The following is a 21776-nucleotide window of genomic DNA, read 5'->3' as shown; positions in this document are numbered from 1 at the left end:
GGTGGTAACCCCACTACCGCCAACATTACCACTATGCCAAATTACGATTTCGGGCCAGGAGTAGAGGATTTGCCTCCAGGAAAATCCTGGAGGTAAATCCTACAACTCAAAGCTGAAATCTTTGGAATTTCTGCGGCAGTGATTTTGCCAAAAAAGCCACATTGAGTCCAAAGGACTCAATATTAATGGGGAATTACACCGCCCCCACCAGTTGCAATCCACCAGAAATTCCTCTGGATGAAGTGGCGGTAATGGTAATTCGTTGGGCCCTATTCTGGCGGATATACGCCAGGATATCACCCCAAGTCGTAATGAGGCCCTGTATGTTTTATGCCACTGGAAAATCACTCATTTGTATTACAAAACACAAATATCTCTTGTCATAACTGATGCGGCTGTCAAGAAACTCAGACAGAATACATTTGCCGATGGATTAACGTCAATTAAAAGCAATGGGCCTCATTAGGAGTTTGGAGGTAGCCATGCCGTTGTTACGGGCATGGCTACCCCCAAACCGGGTACCGGTCCGGATCCCAAAAATAGGGAATTAACGGGCCAAGCCGACTTTAGCGGGCCCGGTAATTCCCTTTCACGGTACCCGGACCCGGTATGTCCCCATTCCCATTTGAGCCCTTATGGGACTCAATGGGAATGAGGAGGATGCTAACAACGGGCCCGTTAATGACGTTAACCGTTCATTCCGTGCCCGCCCCATACAGAATGAGGCCCAATGTGTCAAAAACATGCTGAAAGGAGTTCAAAGGTCTGCTTTAATGAAGTCATCCAAGGGCCAGGAGAACATTCTTCTAATAATTTGTGTAACAATGATAATTGCATCAGAATAACTGCACCTTAGAATATGATGATCCAAAATTCCTGTGCCCCTGCTTACTATTCACATTACGTTCTCCTGTTGGTAGTAATAACACCAGCCCTAGAGTTAAGAGACATATGCACCATGCATTTTGAATCCCTAAAAAAGAAAAATGTGCCTGACGAGAAATAATGAACATATCATTCCTTCAACCCACAAAGCTCCACAGACATTTTATCGAATTAGTGACCAGTAGAGCAGTGGCATAGGAAGGAAGGAAGTCTAATAATAATAATACCTGATCTTAAAAGGAATTGTATAGGGGAAAGAACATCTTTTAATAAACAGCAGAAAGTATCCCTACTGGCTAAGCTAATTACTTTTTTACTACCTGAAAAAACATTTGACTGCAAGTAGGGAGGACAATCTGATTAAAGCCCTGCATGTACCCCTGCTGTAGGAAGTGAAATGACAGGGCACATATTAAAGTGTATAGTTTTGCCCACCCTTCCGCACCTAAGCCTAGATAAAAATAAACAAGAGCCTTACTGAGGTTTATTACGGAGCCCTGTCGAAGAAAATCACACATATATGCCTTTTAAGTTAATTGCATCAATTAATCAGAGATACAAATCTTTGAGTGCCTTCTTCTGTAACTCTGGATCCCTCTTCTGAAATTCTTTGTGATCAGTTAAATCAGATGCAGGGAGATGTTAGAGACTGCACACACAGAACACATGGTTATATTGAAAAGTCCTCAGCAGTTGAGCTTAGAAAGAAAAAGAAGGTGCAGTTGTCTGGATGGGTACTAGAATTTCCTATCCTTTAGCAAACATGCAATACAATTCCTTCAGTGTACTGCCGAAACGTCTGACTTGGGGCCTCATTACGATTCAGGCGGAATGGGTTAACGGGGTCCGCTAATAGATGCAGACCCATTATTCCCATTCCGCCTGATTACGAGGTCCCCTCGCGGGACCCGGTAAGGACGCCTGGTAAAACCAGGCATCGTTACTGGGTCCCGCAAGGGGACCAGGGAGCTAACAACGGGCCAGTCGTAATCGGCCCGTTGTTAGCTCCCTCTCCCATTCCCATTGAGCCCTATAGGGGCTCGAATGGGAATGGGGAAGGTCCGGGCCAGGTTCCCTGAGGGAGGAATTACCGGGCCCTCAAAACTCGGAATGGCCGGGTAATTACCCATTCAGGGAACACTGACCCGGACCCAGTTTTGGAGGCAGCCATGCCGCCAATAGCGCCATGGCTACCACCAAAACCGTAATGAGGCCCTTGGTCTTTGAAATTTGCTGCTTTGTTCAACACCTGCAAGGAGTGCTGCTTCCAACATTACCCTTGCCCGGCCCTTGTGCTTGTCTCCAATACTAGTTGATAGAGCACTTTAAAAAGTGAGGGATTGTAGCAGTAAACACTCACTGGGATATTTGCAGACCCACAATACTTTGCAAGCAAGGCATATTTAAATGCCTCAACATATGAGGTGCATTTTATAATGTTATGACTCTGCATGCACATAATTCTTTTGCAGTGCATACAAGATTGTTTGCAACATACCCCGCCCTAATATCGTTGTGTAGGATTACACAAGTGCTCAGTTAAACTGTTTTTGTACAGAAGCGAGTTACCATATAATGTGTGAAGTAACTCTGAACACTTGGAAACATTGCAGATTGTGTGAAAAACATTCTCGTGTCTGATTATCCAGTGCCATGATACTATGGACGAGTAATCCCAGGCATAGTTCGTACCCATTATCCCTTGTAGGCTAAATCAATGATATTGCAATGTTGCTCTCCACTTATAGGCTAATGTTAGTAATGCTTAAGTAGGAAATGCTGAGCATCACATTTGTCTTTTCAAAATCTTTAGAGGGCAAATTAATATTTGAGTTTCATAATGTGTTAACTTACAAGGGGGCCTCTTCAAAACACTTGTGTGACATATGTACAAAGACGAGGAAGTATGGGATTTGGTTACACATCCAAATATCCTGCTTACTTACAGTCAGTATCCAATATTTTAGCTGGTGGTTCGATTATATTGTGTGGGTGAGGCTTTTGGTAAGGCAGAACGAGTAACAGAAATTCTCGCACGTGAACGTTACTCATGTTACAACAAACATAAAACAAGTGGATGTAGGTACACGCCTGCTAACCTTTCGCAGAGCCAAGAGAGACAGAGTAAAGGTTGTCTGGTACAATCTTAATGTACTCTGGGGCAGAAGTTAGAGTCATAAGGTAAAAGTGTGATAGAGTCAGGTTTAGGAGTCATGGGTGGGGAGGGACCATTTTTGGTTAATGTGTGCAGGCATATCTTGGTTTGATTCTTCTGTTCATGGAGCAAGTTTTTCATATAAGTTTTTAACGTCTTGTGTTGTATTTTGCTGTTAGGGATTTTAGGTGCTGAGTAGTGTAATGCAAATTAGCACAATATGAAGACTGGTTGCTTATTTTAAGAGAAATAAAATTTCAGGTAATTGCTGTGGCTTGTGCCTTATTAAATCTTTTTGAAGGGGGTGAGAATTGTCTGTGTGCGCTGCTAAAAATCTTCTGAGCGGCACCCAGAAGGAAACTGGGCAAACGCACATGCGCACAGTTTAGAGGGAATATTGCTTCCAACTATCCTTAGAAGCAGACCAATTTGCCCATGTTTGCATGTTTCATAGTATAGCCACTCCTTCTACTACTTGCTCCACTCCTTAGTTCAGAGCTGAAAAACAGGTCATGTGAGACTGAAAAAAAGCTGGCATAAACCTCAAGATCTGTCCATTCATGCCCAACGTTCCTCTTTCTCTTGTGCATACAAAGCTAGAATCTGTGCTGCCAAATCTGATTTTTTGATTACCCAAATCTCCTCTGACACCAATCTACCACATAACGTTTTTATTAAACATTAAATCAATCAATTCTTTAATCTAACCATAGCATCGCTCCCCTCAAGATAACTCCTTTAATGTTTATTTTGGAGAAGGAATTAAGAACATTCTATCTGGCATTACTTTTACAATCCCTCCCTTTTTTTCTCCTCTTTCATCTATCTCTCCAGTAGCTGCCCCAGTCTGGGATTCCTTTTGTCCTATTGCACATTCTCAATCTGTCACTTCCTTTTGTCTATGAAACCTACTCGTTCACAGATAACGCTCTTCCCTCATATCTTGTTAAATCGTTCCTGCCATTACTTCCCCAAATATGTTATTCCCTTGATTAATGTCTCTTTCACTCATGCTTCCTTTCTGAAAGCATTAAAACATGGCCCAATGCTCCCTTTACTAAAACAAACCGGAGCCTCTAGACAAAACAAAATACCTTCTAAGATACCCTTACCCCTTTTAGTTTCAGACCTGGACAAGTGTTCAGCAGATACACTTGCCCAACACCTCTCAGTTCATGGTTTGTTGCAGGACTAGCAAAATGGTTTCCGACCGTGGAATATCACCAAGGCTGCTATTCTGTAGGTAGTTGAGGATGCCCTGCATATACTGAGCATTGTTGGAGCCTGCCTACGTGTGCTTCTAGATCGCTCAGAAGGGTTTAACAGAGTTGATAACAAGGTCTTGAGTAACATCTGATCCTACCACACGGGTTTGGCTGTACTGGTGTTGACCTGCTTTGCCTTTTTTATGCATAATTATTTGAAGTTAGTGCAGGTCGGATTGTTGAACAAGTTGGGTTATCTATCTATGGGATGTGTGGTTCCTCAGTGGTCTAGCTTGCCGCCTATGTTGTTCTATATCTGTATTGAACTGATGGAGGGTCTGGTTTGCCAGGCTTGTTTAGAGATGCACCAGTACACTGACAACATTGACATCTATCTTGGGGTGCCCTCTACAGGAGACATCCTTTGTTTGAGGATTTATCTTGGTGCCATCAAAGTCTGGATTTTCCCCTTTCCATTAAAATGTAATTAATTTAAGACTACGTTTCTCTTCGTCTCTTCAGTCAAACACCAAACAAGACATTCTAATATCACTCTTTTCACTCCATACCTTCTGTGAAGTCTCTTTGGGCCTCATCACGAGTTGGGCGGTAACGCCAGCGTTAATAGCGCTGGCGTTAATAGCCCTATCTCCAAACCCTCTGGCGCTATTAGCGCCGGATCATGGGTTTGGTGGAACGGGTATTTCCCATTCCCCATTGAGCCCATTTGGGAATTCCCCATTCTTCATTGGGTTCAATGGGGAATTTTCGCGCTCTTACCGCCGGCGGATTTCCATTTTGTCAGCAAGATATCCTGGATTCATTTGTTAATTCATTCATCTTTTATTATGCGCTTAACACCAGAGATAAGACTCTAAGTGCCGGTCTGGTATTCAAACCAAGACAAACGCTTTGCCCCTGAGCTATCCTCTCTGCCCATATGAAGGGTGCAGGCAAGAGGTCATGTTGTCTGTGATATTTTCTACATTTAACATTGCTGAGTGGGTGCTGATGAGCATCAGCTTCCTGGTTCTTGTAAAGGATGCTGTGTGGTTTAGTTCAAATATGATGTGGATGAGGGTTCTGTGGAGCAGTGTACCTGCTACAGACGGTGGTGTGAAGTGTTCGTGTTTCTGGGGATTGGCTGTGGAGTGAGAGGGGTGCGACACAAGGGTTTACTCAAGATGTGACAATATATTAAAGGGGCATCAGGATTTGCTCTTTTTATATATGCTCTTAACTTGCATGCCTGAGATAATGATCCAAGCAATGCAGGGACAGTAACAAGGGCTGAGTGAGCAGGTATAGCCCTCTGCCATAGGCTAGAAGACTATTGATACCCAGTCCCGTCTGGAAAATAGTGATTGTTTTTTCCTGGGGAAAACATGTCAAAGGTCTTAAGCTTACATAGCTGTAGTGTACACAAGTTGCCTGTAATGAAAATACGGTAACCAGTGATAATATTGCGAGAAAAAATAAAGAAGTATCAATAAGTGGTGAATTTTCACCAAAATACAATAATATCACTAAATAATTACATTGACAATATAATCATATATATATGTATATGTGTATTGGTTAGTTTAAATGTCTGATATTTTTAAGTTCTTATAATTATGGGATTACTATTACTGTAGTTCCCATTTTCAACCACTAGGGGCCATTGCACAAGTTTTAATTAATTTAATTCCCTTTTCCTCCACTGGAGGCTTTCGGGCTTGTTTTCTTTTCTGGTTTACCACACCTGCAATTTTCAGTCTTCGGTGTTTCCAGAGACTGTTCCAGGTGAAGACGTTACCGTTCATCAACGACATGGATTTTTATGTGGAACTTGGCTTTTTGCACTTTTTGGGAGGGCTTTCTTTCCAGGATTCTTTGGTTTTTAACATTATTTTTTAAGGGACACCATGTTTGGATTGCTGGATTTTTTGGGGAATTTCTTTATGGAACTTTGATTTTTTTCTCATTTTTTGATTTTTTTTTCTTAAAGAATTTTGGAATGCGTTTTAGGGACACTGTTTTTGGATCGCTGGGTTATATGTGGGAACTTGATTTTCTTTCCCTTTTTATGTTTTTTTTCATTGGATTCTTTGGATTTTGACATGCTTTCTCTGGATGCTTTGTTTTGATCCCTGAATTACTTTTGGAAACTTGGATTATTTCAAATTATCAGATGTTTTTCCATGGATTATCTGTTTTTGGAAATGTATTTTTTTTTGGCACACTGTATTTGGCTCGTTGGATTACATGTTTGGACTTGGATTTTTTTCACATTTTCAGATTTTTTCATTGGACTCATTGGATTTTGAAATGCTTTCACTCTATACTTTGTTTGGATTGATGGGTCACTTTGGGAACTTGGACAGCCATTTACTCGGGACTTTGGATCGATTTCACAGGACATGGTTCTTGGAATGCAGGATTTCTTTTTAGAACTGATGGCAGCAGTATTTTATATTCTGCAATATCATTTCCTATTCCATTGTATGCATAGGGACGCTCTGAAATTGATACTTTTGTTATTTAACCACTATTTTGTTTTCGATATTTGCAGAACGGTAAAATTACACATAACCGAAAATACTACATCAAGTTAGCCGCCAAGGAAAAAGAACAGGAGCACCGTTGTTTCTATTTCTAATTAAGCAGCTTCCAAAAACAGCAGAGGCCTGTGAGAAAAATATGAGAAATACACCTGTGAGTCAGAATAGGGAGAAAGGCCCGGCAACTGGAAAAAGGCAGCCTAGAATAAGGGGTGTTGGACCGACGGCAGCTCAAGTGCCAATGTGTCATCATCACAAAGCTGTATTTCGACATCAAGTCAAGCAAAGCTTTACACAAAATCAAACATTATCTCAAATTAGATCCCACGCTCATTTACAATCAACTAGTAAAACCGATGATAAAACATACGGATAATATAAACATAGTTATAAAAAGAAGAGGCATTCAGCAACCATAAAATGTGTAGCATAACATATCGCTCCTTAGTAAGACTGAATTAGTCTTGATCATAGTTTCAAAGCTGTATTTAAATAAGCAACACTTTTATGCAATGCTATTGGAGTCGACAAATAAAGCCATTTTCTTTCAGCATTCCTCATGGCACACCGGATTGATAGACCTCAGTAGCGGAATCAACCACTTCTCACGGTACTGTACCATGGGCAAATCAAGGGGCAGACTGTCTAGTCCCTGTCCATCCAGTGATGTTGATGTCCACCTGGCTCTGATGCTGTTTAGTGGCAATTGGTTTAGACGTAGGGCCTCATCACGAGTTGGGTGGTAACCCTTAAATCCAGCGGTAGTGCTATTACCGCTGGATTTAAGGGTCTGCCAAATCAGGGCTTCGGCAGATTTCTCCCCAGCTCTGAGCTGGGGGGAAATCCGCCGAACATTTGTGCTCATACCGCCGGCAGGAAATCCGGCGGCGGTATGAGTGTGAAATTTCCCCATTGAGCCCAATGGTGAATGGGGCATTCCCGAATGGGCTCAATGGGGAATGGGGAATTCCAAATCCGCCAAACCCTTGATCTGGCGCTAACAGCGCCGGTGGGTTTGGCAGTAGGGCATATAGCGCCAGCGCTACTAGCGCCGGCGTTACCGCCCAACTTGTGATGAGGCCCGTAGTCTGGTATAAAATATTCTATCATCAGTGCTTGGTATAGCATCTAGATACATAGAGTTGATGCCATTGCCTGTCATATCCGGGTAAATGATGACTAAGGTTTTAGAAAAGGTTTCCACCCAGCATTGACTTATATTTCACTATTCCTTGGGCCATTGGCTTGTTGAGCTTCAATTTCCATTTGAGCTAAAAAAAAAAAAAAAAAAATCTTTCTCTTCTGATATTGTTTTGGCACGCTTACGCATACTTTAGCTATGTAATGTTATGGGACAGATTGCTCCCCCGGAGCACCCTTACCAGGGTGCTGATAAGAGAGCCTGACTCTGTTGACCATTTCTTTATGCACACATATTGAAATCAATGAATCGATGTGAGGAATATCCAGTTCAGAATGTGCAATTACGCTGTTGGTGGATTTATAGTCGTTTGATGGAGATCAGTTCGACCCAAATGAATTCCACTATTCTGTGTAGACCACACACTTCACACCCACAGGCATCTTGTGACCTTGTTTTTTCATTGTATACTGTCATTGCTGCCCTAGGCGAGGGACAGCATAAGCTGTCACCTATAGTTTGCTGCATTCGTATTCAGACCCTTGTTTGGGATGCGCACCTGTTGTTATCTGAGAATCGGGTTCCAAGGCAATTGTATGTATGCACCCTTTCAAGCCTCTTTCCATTTAGTGAGCATTTCATTTTAGAATGAATCCTACCTCCCACAATCATGACGTTAGATTTTGATGCATTGATCACCAAATCCAGGCCGTCACAAAAATATTCAAAAGCTGGTATTAATCTTGAGAGGGCCTCCCTCATAATGACAACATCAGTGGCAAAAAGTAGTAACGGGGTCGAGTGCGTGCCTACTCTTGGAACGTTCACCTTGAGTGGAGATATGGCCAGAGCATTCATGTATGGTATGAATATCAATGGAACCAGGACGCAGCCCTGCCTCGTTCCCCTGATGTCACATGACATTTAGTCCTTTGTCCACTTCCACCAAACCTAACCCAGGCCTCGCCCAAGGCCTCGCTGTCACTATAAAGTGCCATAATACATTCCAACAAAGCCCGGGGTATCTGCATGTCAGTAACCCTCTTCCATAATTTATTCTGCTTGCCCAGATTTGCTGTGCTGAGATTTAAGAAAGCCACGTAGAATTTCTCCTTCTTAATGTCTTTAGTCGTAGAAATAATTAAGCGAGTTAGCCACTGGTCACCGGTGCTTGGCTTCTCTTGGAACCCGAGCTGGCATGGGCTAATAACCCAGAGTTTTTCCCCCATTCTGTCAATCTGTTGTGGATAACCCTTCCAAACATTTCCACAAGATTATCAACCAGGGATTTGTGGGCGTTGGCAGGATGATTATTAATTAACTGCCAAATCTCGCAGGCAGATTTGTTTATTATAGCAGCTAGCATTTTTCTGCATCTGCTTGTTTTTGGATAGCTATTAATTGTTTGATTTTATTCCTGCATGTGGTCCTCCGTTTACTCCTCTGGGTGGAGTCAGTGAGGGGTGAAAGGGCTCTTAATGCCTTATGAAAACTTTTTTGAGTTCATGTATATTTGTGATAAAAGTGTGTTTGTGTCTAAAATCAGGTCGAAAGGTAGATTGTGATGATTGAGTGATGATTTCTACATAATTAATATGTGGGTTCTGCATGTCAATATCAGTGTGGGGACAAGCTTTGGTCAGATGACGTGTTAGTGAAGATATAAGAGGAGGATTCCAACGTAAACGGTTTCTACTAATATTCAGCTCAAGTTGATGTATGTAGTATTTAGCCTATTGAATCCCATGAGGTATCCTGTGAGTTTCTAACATTGTATGATCATTAGAAGAGGTGTGCGAAATTTTAAAGGAGACAATTTTCTTGTTTGCTTCATTTCAATTGAAGACATACTCTATTGTCTAGGAACACATGCCCCGGGACCATGTGGGGGCAGGTGGCGAGTCTTCAGATGAGGAGCCATTTACCATAGCAAAGTTTCTGATTTTCATAAAAGATATCAAGTCTCCTGCCCGTGATTTGCATTGTTTGTTGCTTATAGGAATGCAATTCATGTTAAAGTCGCCAGCAATAACAGTCGATTGAATGTGTGTATCAAGCACGATTAGATCTAAAAAAAAATCTATTTTGCCAAGAAATAGTGGTTTGTTGGGGGACAACGGATTCCAGTAAATGTTTACAATTGCCATGCTTGGAAAAAATGGGTGACATGGGTTGACAGTGAATAGTTTCACAACTTGAATTCCAGGGTCCAGAGATGGCCAATTTTCGAGATGGAGTTCAGAGACATTTCTGATTGCTATTAAGAGTCCAGATGCAGGCCGAACCTTGGCTGCCTTTGTTGCCGCTATTGAAGCAATCTGATTATTGGCACAGATTGGTTCAAGCGTGAGCCAGGTTTCTTGGAATAGAACAACAACGAATGCGTTCAAGAAATTGCCTTTTTTTGTTAGAAGGTGGAAGAAGCCCCTCGTGTTCCAAGTGGCCATCATGCAGGCATGAGTATGATCTACGGAATCAGGCTAGCAAGCAGCGCAATTGGAAAGACTATCTCTGGCTTTGCAGACCCATGACCATCTGGAGATAGGTTCAGGATTTGACAGCGGTATTTGAGCAGCAAGTTGACTTCCCCTTTTGAAACTGCAACAAGATTGTTCAGGTGGAGGGGCCACTGATTTATTATTCTCATTTGGAGGTATTAAGTGTCCAATTTGCGGAGTGGCATGCTCTACTTGAGGAGCGTGTGGTTGCAGAGCTTCAACGTGAGTCCCTTCGACTGTAATGAATAACACTCTTGCCATACAATGTTTTTAATGATCTTTGAGAATATAATAACTTCAACAGTGTCCTGATTAGAGGGAATAGGGTATCTTATAGCTTCAATACCGGCCGAAACCTAAATGCTGAAGTGCAGGTATGGAGTTAAACACTGTTAAAGGTATAGCCCTGTTGGCGTATGGATCAGATCGTATTCTATGAAGCATCGTTACTATTAGCATTTCACTGTCAAGTGTTAAGGGATCTGAAGGATGGAGCTCATGGGGGTTTGAGTTTGACTCAGTCTGGATGGACGGGACTTGGGTCAAAGGTAGTAGAGGGCGCAGTTGATCATGAGGAACTGGTTGTGCTACATGCAATAGATGTTCATTCAAAGCTAAAGAAGCCCCTAGGGAGTCATTGTGTTTCTGGTCAAGAGTTTTAAATGAAGAAGCATCAACATTCAAATTAACACAACAAGTCTGCTTAGGTTTGTCGAGTATAGGATGAGAACCATGTAGGCTTTGGTGTACAATCTCTGTTATAGGAATAGAATGCGTGGAGTAAACAGACAAGTTAATGAGTTCAGCATTTAGATTTCCTGGATCAGAATGATCATATACAATAGGTGGTATGCCATCAAGTACATCAATAGAGTTCAGAGGGTGGTTGGGAGTCTTACTTTGAGATGATGCCAGAGTCAACACAGGAGGGAGCGCAGCAGATGGCAGGGATTTTGCTAAATCACTAACTTGATCATTGTCCTCAGTGAAAGATAGACCCGGAGCAATTGTGATGATGACTGGTTTGGAAAGGTTAGAAATGAAAGATCGAGTTTTGTGATTATGGCTCGATTTGATTGGTTGTGGCATATTTTTGTTTTTTGTTTTGGGTCAGCACATCTCAACGAGGTGCATTTCCTATTTCTCTTTCTTTTTGTTCTTATCTATTGAACATCCGGGCAGAATACATTGTGTAAAGGTGTCTCAGAATCAGGCAACTCTGTTGGATTAGGAACGATTGGATCAGAAATGCAAATTTCAGGCAAAGCCTGAGAGGAGGCATTTAACATAATGACTGAACCTGGTGAGGATGTCCCAACAATCGAGGGGCTCTCCCTCCCGGTTTCTGGCATCACCAAGGGGATTTGACTGGCTTGACATGTAATAGGTATGTTAGCTGAATCAGACAGAACGACAGGATATACCAAGGAAGGGAGCTTCCAGGCTACCCAGTCAATGTTATTGGAGAGAGATTGTAGAAGGGTGGAATGAGAAGACACTTTTTGATCAAGGACTTCATACAATTTGGTTAGGGTGTATATGCTCGCGTTCACCGCCGAAAAGGCAGCATCAAGGCCAAAGGTGGAAGTAGACGGAAATCCAAAGGAAGGTTGAGGTGTAGGTTTGGTGAAAGACGCAACCATGGATGATTCCAAGTCAGAGGCAGAGTTATTGTGCGTTGGACCTTCGTGCTAAAAAGAGCTGGGGAGTTGGAGAGCCCTGTCGTTGCATTACCTGAATAGGTTTGCATAGACAATTCTAATTGGACTGGCTGTGGGATAACAGAGACTTGAGTGGAGTGAGAGGGGACAGCTGGGGGGATTGAGTCACTTGCTGCGGGCAGGGTGACTGAGAGCGTGAAGGATTGGGAGCTCCATGGTGTTGAACCACTTGAGAGTACAGCCGAGGTATTGAGGAGGAGTCCATTGTGTGGACAGTTGCAGGGAGTTGATAGCCGAGGGCAGCTTCCATCATGGAGTTGGGGGTATGAAAAGATTCATATGCATGCCCCACACTGGAGAGGCATACGACTGCATTGTCATGTCCGATAAGATCGGATGGGGGTTGCGGTCAGGCTTAAAACAGGTATTTAAGGAAAAAGTGACTGCAGATGAGTCGCGGCTTGAAGGCTCGGTGTGATTTGATGTGTCCCTGGCAGCCGCGTTGTCATGAGAAGTTAGAAAAGTCCTAATATCAGTTTTGATATTACAATTAGGGGCAGGAGGAGGTGCGCAAGAAGATGCAGGCTGCACAGGGGCTTGTGGGGCGAGGCTGCGATGGTTGGTAGCGTTTGCTGGAGATTGTTGTGGCATGCCTTTTGTGGGGCGGTATGTTGTCATTATGAAAGGACAACAAAGAAAAAAAAGAGAAAGAAAACCGCAGGTGAAGTGAACAGCCAGAATTAAGTTAAAGGATGTAGAGCACAGCAGTCAGCAGTCAGTACTCTGTGGTACGCTTGGCTGATGCAAGTGGCAGCTGTTTTTATAGGAACCACGTGGAAGGGTGTGTGGCTATAGAGTGTTAGCATGATTTGCTAACAAGAAAAGTTCAAAATCACTTCAGGTCTTTAAAGTATGTTTGGTGTACCCAGGAGTGTACACGTGTTGATCCGTGGTTCGGTATAATTCCAAGAGGCTTGGTGCAGTGATCAGTAGCGCGGGAGACAGAGTCTTCAGCCGTACAGCAGTCAGTACTCTGTGGTACTCTTGGCTGGTGCGTGTCCAATATTATTTCATGATAATGAAATAATGTCACGATTGTGCCACTCAAACAGTAGCAGGTACCCATTCTGGACCAGCTGGGGCTTACAATTCATTGTCACAGTTCATCCAGGACTATGTTCATTCACATTCCTGTTGTTACATTTCCTTTCAAAGGTATTGAACTTCCCCTATAATACACAAACTACATACCCAATAATGCTCCATTTGGTAGTTTGGAAAACGTGGCTACTTGTATATAAGAGTTTGAGAACTACAATCCCCAGATGTCTTAACGGACTGCTGTGCTTTCTCTTTCCCAAGTGCAGACAGGGTGGAAGCCGATTACTTTCAGATGTGGTGCTCCAGGTGCAGCAGGAGAGCCTGCTACAGCCGATGTTGTTTGAATTCGTAAGCAGCTGCATGCAGGAGCACTTTGATCTAGCACTGAGTTTGTGTCTAGACCCTATCGCTTTGAACCATGGTTATCTGTTGTATCCTATTGCTGCTGATTCCAGGATCTGTTCCAGTTGCAGTGCCTGTGTGCTTTGTCCTGCTGCCTTATGCTCTCTCCAATGCAGTCTTATGATCTCTGGCTTCACATGTGGCCCTGTGATCTCTCTTTCTGCAGTCCTTTGCTCTCGACCTGCACCTGCTCCTCAGTCTGTAATATTTTGATCTATACGTGGAGATCCCCTGCTTTTTTGTCTACATTCCTTTTCTCTTTGTCTGCAGTACTCCTGCTCCCTTTTCGTGAAATCTATATGTTCTCTGCTTGCATCTCCTTGCTCTCTGTCACAAGGTGATAAGGTCTCTTGTTTCCTGTCTGCAGTGTCTTGCTCTGTGCCTGTATGCCTTGATATTTGCACACAGTTTCCTAGATTCCAGTGCGGTTTCCTTGTTAACAGCCTGTAGTTCATTCCTTGCTATCCTAGTTGAGAGTTTCCATCTGTCGTGTATCTGTAGTTTCCTTGATCCTAGCCTGTAGTTCAGCCCTAGGCTCCTTGATTCCAGTCTATAGTTTCCAGTTCCTATTTCAGGTGCACTGTACCCTTATGATTACTCTGCAGTCCTCTTGCATATCCATGTTCTCTGTCATGTACATTTGTGTAATTTTGTTTCCTGTTCCTTCCCTGGATATTTCTGTTCCTTTCCTCATGTGTGCTTGTGTAATTCCTTTGTCCAGAATTTAGCTGCTAGGTTTTCTAGCAGATACATTCTGCCCCTTTCCTTTGTCAAGGCTCATTATGGCCCCTTGTGCCATATTTCTTACCACTGGACTAGTTCCTGTTCCAGGAGACAGTCACTGTTCCTTTCCTGCTGCACCAGTACATGCTTTGGTGGTCTTGAGAGTATTCTTTCTTGTTTGTGCCTTAGGACCCAGATACAGAAGTCCACCTGTGGCTCCATTCCATGAGCATTCAGAGTGGGGTCCTGTCGTTAGTATCATGCTTAGAAGTCTAACGTTTCCCATGACATGGTGGGAAACCCTGCAAACATTCTGTGTACACAGCAAGTGGGAACCAAACATGTTTCAGTTCACTGCATTTATTGCTAGTTTATATGTTTAGCCTACCCTTTCATGTCTGCAGAACACGTTTTACTCATATCTCTTGTATACCAATATTCACGCTATGTCCTTCAAAATATCCTTCTGGCGAATCAACTTCCGAGGCACCAGTGTTCCAGGGATGAATATTAGTTTCTAAACCATCAATCTGCCCCATACCTCTAATGCACCAGAAGGGATCTGAACTGATTGGAAACACAATCAAATTATAAACCTCCTTGTCCAATTTTGGTAACGTAGATGGAACGGCAGGCTTATTTCCGCAAGGTTGTGGATCGTTGGTCAGTTGCAACACAGCAAAAATACAATTATTACCCAATGATAAAAGGGACTGTCCAGTCAAGGTTGTATACAAATATCTACTTTATTATTATTCAACAGACAATTCTAGCACACGACAAAATACAACCCACCCTGTAAAGGAATGCAGAGGACAGACAGTTTCAAGCATGAAAAGGGATGCACTCTCGGTACTGACAGGAGGGTAGTCAGTAAAGTAATTAATCATAAGGATACTTGGTTTCAGCACAAAGGAAGCAATGGGTCATAAAATGTTACTAGGAGCCTTCAGAGAAGGGCCAGGGAGACAGAACCACAATGTACCTTGTGATTTTAGAGGTTCATAGTGCTCGACAGTGTAGAGTTGGTTTAAGGACACTTTACAGGTTCTGCGACAGAGTTCAAGATGGGAGACAGCTGCAGGTATCCGGAGGCAGGCAGTTCAGCAAGCAAGGCTGGACGGACGGCTGCAGCTGGGCTACATGGCAGCTTGGGGTCAGGAACCGTTGTCTGACTGCTGGTTGCTGGGTATGAAGCACTGGTCGAGGCGTCTCGGACGGCGAAGTGACTGCAGCTTGAAAACAGTCCGCAGTGCAGTCGGTTGCAGCTCGAAAGGCTCAACTGGCTCAAAATATCTTTTAACGCGGATGCTGGTTGATGCTCGTCGATGCACTCCTAGCTTCTTCACTGGGCTTGTGTCGTCCTTTAAGGCAGGCTACCCAAAGCTGAGTTGAGTGGGGCAGGCAACTGCCTTGTCTTTGGTTTGGTTCAGAGACTCTCTGGCACTGCCCACCTAGAAACTTGCTGAAGGGCATAGCAGGGCATGCTGTGGGCTGGCTGGGTACTGGTTTTTTTTGGAGCTGCTTGGAGGGTCCTCTGGATTTAATATCTCCCTCTGTTCCCTCAGAGAGTTTTTGCAGAGGGATCTTGCTTCCCTCTTGGAAATCCTAGCCTTCCTTCACAGGCGGAAGCCGTAAGGCAGACTTTACCTTCAGCAAGGGTCCAAATGAGTTCTTCTTGTTACTCCTTGAAATGCCTTCAGATGATCTGCCAAAAGAGGTGCTTTACCCTCATTTAAAGCCACATGGGCCCCAGTGATTGGTGTAGGCTAAGGATACCTCAACAAACCCATCCTGGATCCCCACCAACAATCAGCCGTATGTGTGAGGTCATAACCAGAGTGCTTTGCAACAGGAAATGTAAAGGGGTGAAAACATGTACTACTACGTCCTACCCATCTTCCTGTCTGTTGTGCATCAAAGGGTCTCTCTGGTTAATTGAGCTCTCTGTGGTTCCTGATTAAAGCAGCAGGTCTCCCTTGAATCTGTGGTGAGAACAGACTTTCTATCTCCATCAAATCACATACTCCTACCCTCTGAATGGGGTGGCCTACTGTAAACACATGTAGCAGACATGACAGGTCACTGCCCTTGATACTGAGAGGCAGGTTCTGGCTTCAGGTTGACGCAGATGCATATCAAAGGTGTTGGGGTTTCTTTTCTTTTGTTAGCCCTGCGACCAGGCCTCTCATGGGCCTGCTTAAATTAACTCTCATCAGTATGCTTAGCTGCCACCAGCAGGGCCTACAATGGATAGGGTGGATCCATGGAGCCTTTGCTATTTAATTAGGCTGGCCTTGGCAGGAGGAAGTTTTGCCCTCCCCATTTTGAGATACCTTGATGTGCTCCTGGGTGTCACATTCCAACTAAATGTGACAGGGAGGACTGCGCCTCCACCAAGAGTGCACAGGTCTATGTGTTTGTCATGCGGTTAACATAGGACAATGTGTGTGGATTAGCCCCACACATTTTCCAGAGGTTGATCTACCATCATTCAATTTCATATGAAATTTCAAAAAAGCCCAGGCAAGTGCCCACACACTTTGTGGATGGTCGAATTCCTCACAATTGTCCCCTTTGGTTGAGGGGTCATTAACAGCTGTGGCTGGGTACGACCAAGAAAAATGGTAAGTCGTTCAATTAGTCCATACGTCTGGCCTTGGTCAAGAAGATGGATTCAATCCATAAGCTATTTTACATGTGTCCAGTAGCATTGAGACAGACATTTTTCACAACATTTTTTTATTCAAAGGCGGGTCAGCCGCGTGGCTAGTGGTCTGTGGCAAACCCTGGAGCCATAGAAAATATATAGAGCATGAAGGTACCACTGGCACTTCGTGCTAGGCCTCTCTGGAAAAATTAAACTTGTATGTAAGTTGAATACACGTTATATACCAAAGTACAAATTCAAAATAAGTCTTCACAGGAGTTTTCCAGATGTCCTCAAATTGTGAGTTTATTCACTCATGGTATTGAAACAGGCAACACGTGTTTCAACTATCTATCTTTTTCAAAGCTAATATCTATATAGATATACAGAACCTGATGATCAATATCAATCCTACCTATTAAGGTAGATCAATCGAGAATCTATTAGCTTTGAAAAAGACAGCTAGTCGAAACACGTGTTGGCTAAATTCACTTTGGGACATGTGCAAATGTGTTCCTTATTTGAGAGGAAGTCGAAGGTGTTTTTTTTTTATAATCGTGCTGCTGGTCTGAGTTCAGATATGCAAACTATGCAGTAATAATACCACTCAGTCTGGGGTGAAATGACAGGCCTGTGGTGCCTCGGACATTGGTCCATTAGCTATTGGCTTGTAGGCAGAGGCCATCCACGTTTCAGAGAACCTAAAGGATTGGCACCACTCAGCATGTGTGTGGTCTGGTGGGGGAAACCCGTTGGTTTCTCCCAGGCCAGGTATGCAAGTGAGGGGAGAGAGTGGCACCAGCCTGAGGTGTCATGGGCTGAAGCTTTTCTATTACCACCACCTGACAGACTCTGTGAAACCCATAATTTAGAGAGGTGGTTTTGAATGTGAGTTTGGGGCAGAGGGGAGCAGAGCTGGGGCTGCCACCATCAAAGCTCAATGTGGCACCACCCCTGAATTGGACATGGCCAGCAGGATTGGCAGAAGGCGGCGGTAGCCATTGTTCTATGATTTTCTAAATCGCGATCAATCTGCAAAGATATGGCACGATTTGCTTTCGGGTGGGCAGCGCTTGGCAGGCTGAGAAACAATGGTCTGGAGGGTTGCCCAGAGCTGTGCCCGTGGTTGTGATTTATTCAAACCTTCCAGCCATCAATTGTTGGTTCTGCTTTGGGTAGCCAGCGCTTGCCATCGCCCATCATTCAAAGGTATGATAATCACCAGGCAGTTTCCACAAATGGCTATTTAGTTTTAACAACGTATCTTTTCAAAATGCTTTTGCACATGTCTATATTTGGGCTTAGACCAGGCTTTCAATTAACATTTGGACATGCTAACTACACTTAGCTTTTTTGTTGTTCACTATTACAGAAACATCTTTCCCTAGTTTGGGTCTGTGTCTAAAGAGTTCATGTTGCCTTTAATTTTAATAAAGATTTGAAATTTGCCAACCTGGGATAAATTGTACGTCTCTGAACAGAAATGGCACAGCCATTGTTTTTTACCACTAGCATTTAAATACCCGCATAAAATATTCTAATATAGTGAGGCTTCTGCTGTTTTGGTAACTGTTGGTGCTTCAAGGAAATGTGGTCTAATAATTAAACTGTCAACTGTGCATATAGGGAGCCTGAGTATTAATGGTACCTTACAAACTAAGCAAACGTCCTTGTCCTGGGGAAATCCCTTTGGACACTCCTTCCCACCCACTCCTGGGCTCGATATGGGTACCCCACTACTCCTCATACACTACTTGACAGACTCTGGGAGTCTCCCTTATATATTCTCTGCCCCTCTGCTCAATTTCTGGACTCCTTTCATTTTAAAATTCAACTCCCAACTCACTCCACAGGCGTCTTCTGCCTCCAAAATGTCTTCTGTGTGTAAAGGTTCCATGTAACAATGTCCCCACAAAAATATCGCCATGCAAAAATATCGCCGAAAAGTTGCCGTTTTTTGTGGGGACATTAATATATGGTCACCCATATAATATCGCCACGACCTTTTCCCGGCGATATTATGTACGCCGACCATATATATGGGGATAATATTACCTGATACCTTTGTAAAGTGCCCAGCAAGGGGGTTGCTTCCATACGCCTTCTTCTATCACCAATAAAATACAAATGCAAAATCTCTACACGCTTTCATTCTCTTACATATACAGTTAAAAGCAATAAGAAACAGACTACATGTCAGTATTTAGCGCTACACAAACAATTTGACATTTTCCAGGGCAGTTCAAACCCAAACATGATGTTAAAGGCACAGTTTGCTGTCATGATCATGTCCCATGCCGAGTGCAGGGTTATGCAAACTTTGGCTCAGCAGAAGGTTTGGACTACCACTCCCACCATCCTTAGCCAGCAGAGTCAACAGTGGGAGCTCATGGGGGTCAGAGTCTGAAGCGTCTGCGGAGCTGCGGGGTACAGGCGGCAGAGCCAGAGCAGGGTGGTTTTAACCACTCAGTCAGTTCCTGTGCTAGGCCACAGTGACAATATTATTAGTGTGTGGTGGGAGGGGAAGCTGACCCGAGGCTCTATTGTATACGGGGAGAAGGACCCAAAGATGTCCTACCCTACAGCGGTAACAGCCTGGGAAAGCACCCTACAACAGCGCAATATGAACACGTATGCACTAAATGACAGTGTCCACATAATACGAGTATGCGGGGACCTTGGCATCTGCCCTAGCTCCAGGGCATTGAAATAAGATGAAGCAGTGCCAGGGGCCAGCAAAGCATCATTGTGTGTCACTGGGTGGCATTAACGATATGTGCACAATAAAAACACACCCACACAAATATCTCATACACAAATCTAGACCTCTGAAATGCCAACCTAAATGTCATGGGTGCATACATATGGCCCACCTAATAAAAACGTTACACAGAAATGTAAAACTATGGACCTCATTGGTATTATCGTGGTTGATACCTTAGACAACTGACCAAAATGTGTTCAATATACAGGAAATGAAACGATCACGGGGTGGGGGCGCACCCCTGTTCACATGCAGCAAACACGCCCACTCCCTCTGCCACAGCTGCCAGGCTGAACCAGCCTAGTTTAAGCATTCAGGGGAGTCGACATTGTGAACTTATAGCCTCTACGCTCTTTATTATGAGCTCGATGTTTTGATAGGCAATCGTGTAGGCCATAATGCTACTTATAGAAAAGTAGTTTGAATTTGTGAACCCACCGAAAATAGTTTTAACTTGTTCAGCCACAGAATAATGCATTTAGTCAAGGGGCCAGCAGACCCAGAGAGAATATTGATAATTTGCACATAATGAGGCTCAATGCAGATTGTCACCCATCTATAGTACGGGAGCCAATCAGAGTGCAGACCGCAGTGGGGACAAGCATGTGTTCTGTGCTTCGCGACTGATGCTGTGGAAACTCCCCTGAGCTGTGCCGCGATGTCCCAGCTACTACCTTCCACCACCTGCCCATCCTCTCTGCCTTTCCTCCGCTCCACTCTGCCCCAACATGTTTCGGTCCCCTTCTCTCCTTCGAAGGCATAGGCTCTTCTCCACTTCAGCTGAAATGGAGATGGAAAACAAGCTATCATTTGAACCACTTTTCCAAATGACCTGGTGGACATATTGGAGGCAGGATTATTTTCTAGTCAGCATGTCTCTAGTGCTGCCAGTAACACCCATCCGCTTGCTGCGGGTGTTAATGGCAATTATAACTCAACTGACAAGTTGTTCCAGGAGGTATCAAATGATCCTATCTCTTGCTAGATTCTCAATCTCCCAGGGTGAACGAGTGATTGTGGGCTTGCTTTGCCGCTTCCTGATGACGTGCTCTGCTTTCTTGTTAAATGATGCTTGCTTGCAGGCTCATCATTTGATTTAGTTGTGAAATGGGCGTGGGCAGCACCGACATGGCTGTCAGTGTGTGCGTTGTGCTATATACAGATATTTCAACATAAGAAAGTCAAACATTGGCACAGTGCTTGTCAAGCGATGTTAGTGTGCAAGCAGTTAGCGCTGATCTACAATGAGAGACTGCGGTGGGTACGCCGCCTCATGATGTCATTAAGTCATTCATTCATGAACAGAGAAGGAGAACATGGAAAGAGGTGAAGTACACAGGATTTAATCAAAATAAAATCTGCCTAAAGTGAGATCTTGAAAGGATCTCTGAAGATACAGCTATAGATTGACAGTAAATGTGAGCTAAATTAAGTTTAATGATGCATGCACCAGTGGTCGGGAAGTGATTCTGTTTTCCCATGCCCAGGAGCTGAGACACACACGAATGAGCTCCTTGCCTTATGAAAAGCACGTGATCTGGCCCTTTTCCATTCACATATGTAATCCTTGACTTTCTTCTGGTATGTTCCCTAAGGGCCCGATTCATGGAATTTTTTGCACGGTTCATAGGGTCTTTGCACTGCAAAAATACACTTTGCACCGCTCTGTGAATCTGGTGTTTGTTGGCAGTGCAAAGTCAATTTGCACCACGCTAGATGTTCCATGAATTGGGCTCTTAGGCCCTTATTAGGAGTATTGTGGTAACTGTTCAAACAAGCGGTGTTTAGAACTGGGATGAAATAAACATATTTACTCAACTCAGTATTTTCCAATAGAGAAAAGTTCCCTGAAAAATCTCTTAGAATTATTTTTTGGAAAGAAACATGTTAGAAAGGACAACATACAAGTGCATGCTATGGCAGTAGTTAAAAACAGTATAGAAACATTTTTTCTCTGATTGCTGTCTGAAGAATACGAGCACCCTAAAGGTTGACATTTGACAATGTATTTTTTTATTGTAGGGGTGAGAAAATGTATTGAATGTTGC

At 43.6% G+C, this 21776-nt stretch overlaps 1 protein-coding gene across 2 annotated transcripts in view; it reads right to left on the bottom strand.

Annotated features, from left to right (window-relative positions):
* Positions 1-21776, bottom strand: part of TBX4 (T-box transcription factor 4) — a 613533-nt gene that overhangs the window by 454665 nt on the left and 137092 nt on the right. The gene's annotated exons all lie outside the window — the stretch shown is intronic.

The sequence above is a fragment of the Ambystoma mexicanum genome, chromosome 9 (assembly GCF_040938575.1).
Source record: "Ambystoma mexicanum isolate Mex_15411 chromosome 9, UKY_AmexF1_1, whole genome shotgun sequence".
Classification (NCBI taxonomy): Eukaryota; Metazoa; Chordata; class Amphibia; order Caudata; family Ambystomatidae; genus Ambystoma; species Ambystoma mexicanum.
Note: the sequence above shows the minus strand (reverse complement) of the source record. Positions and strands in the feature narration are given on the sequence as shown.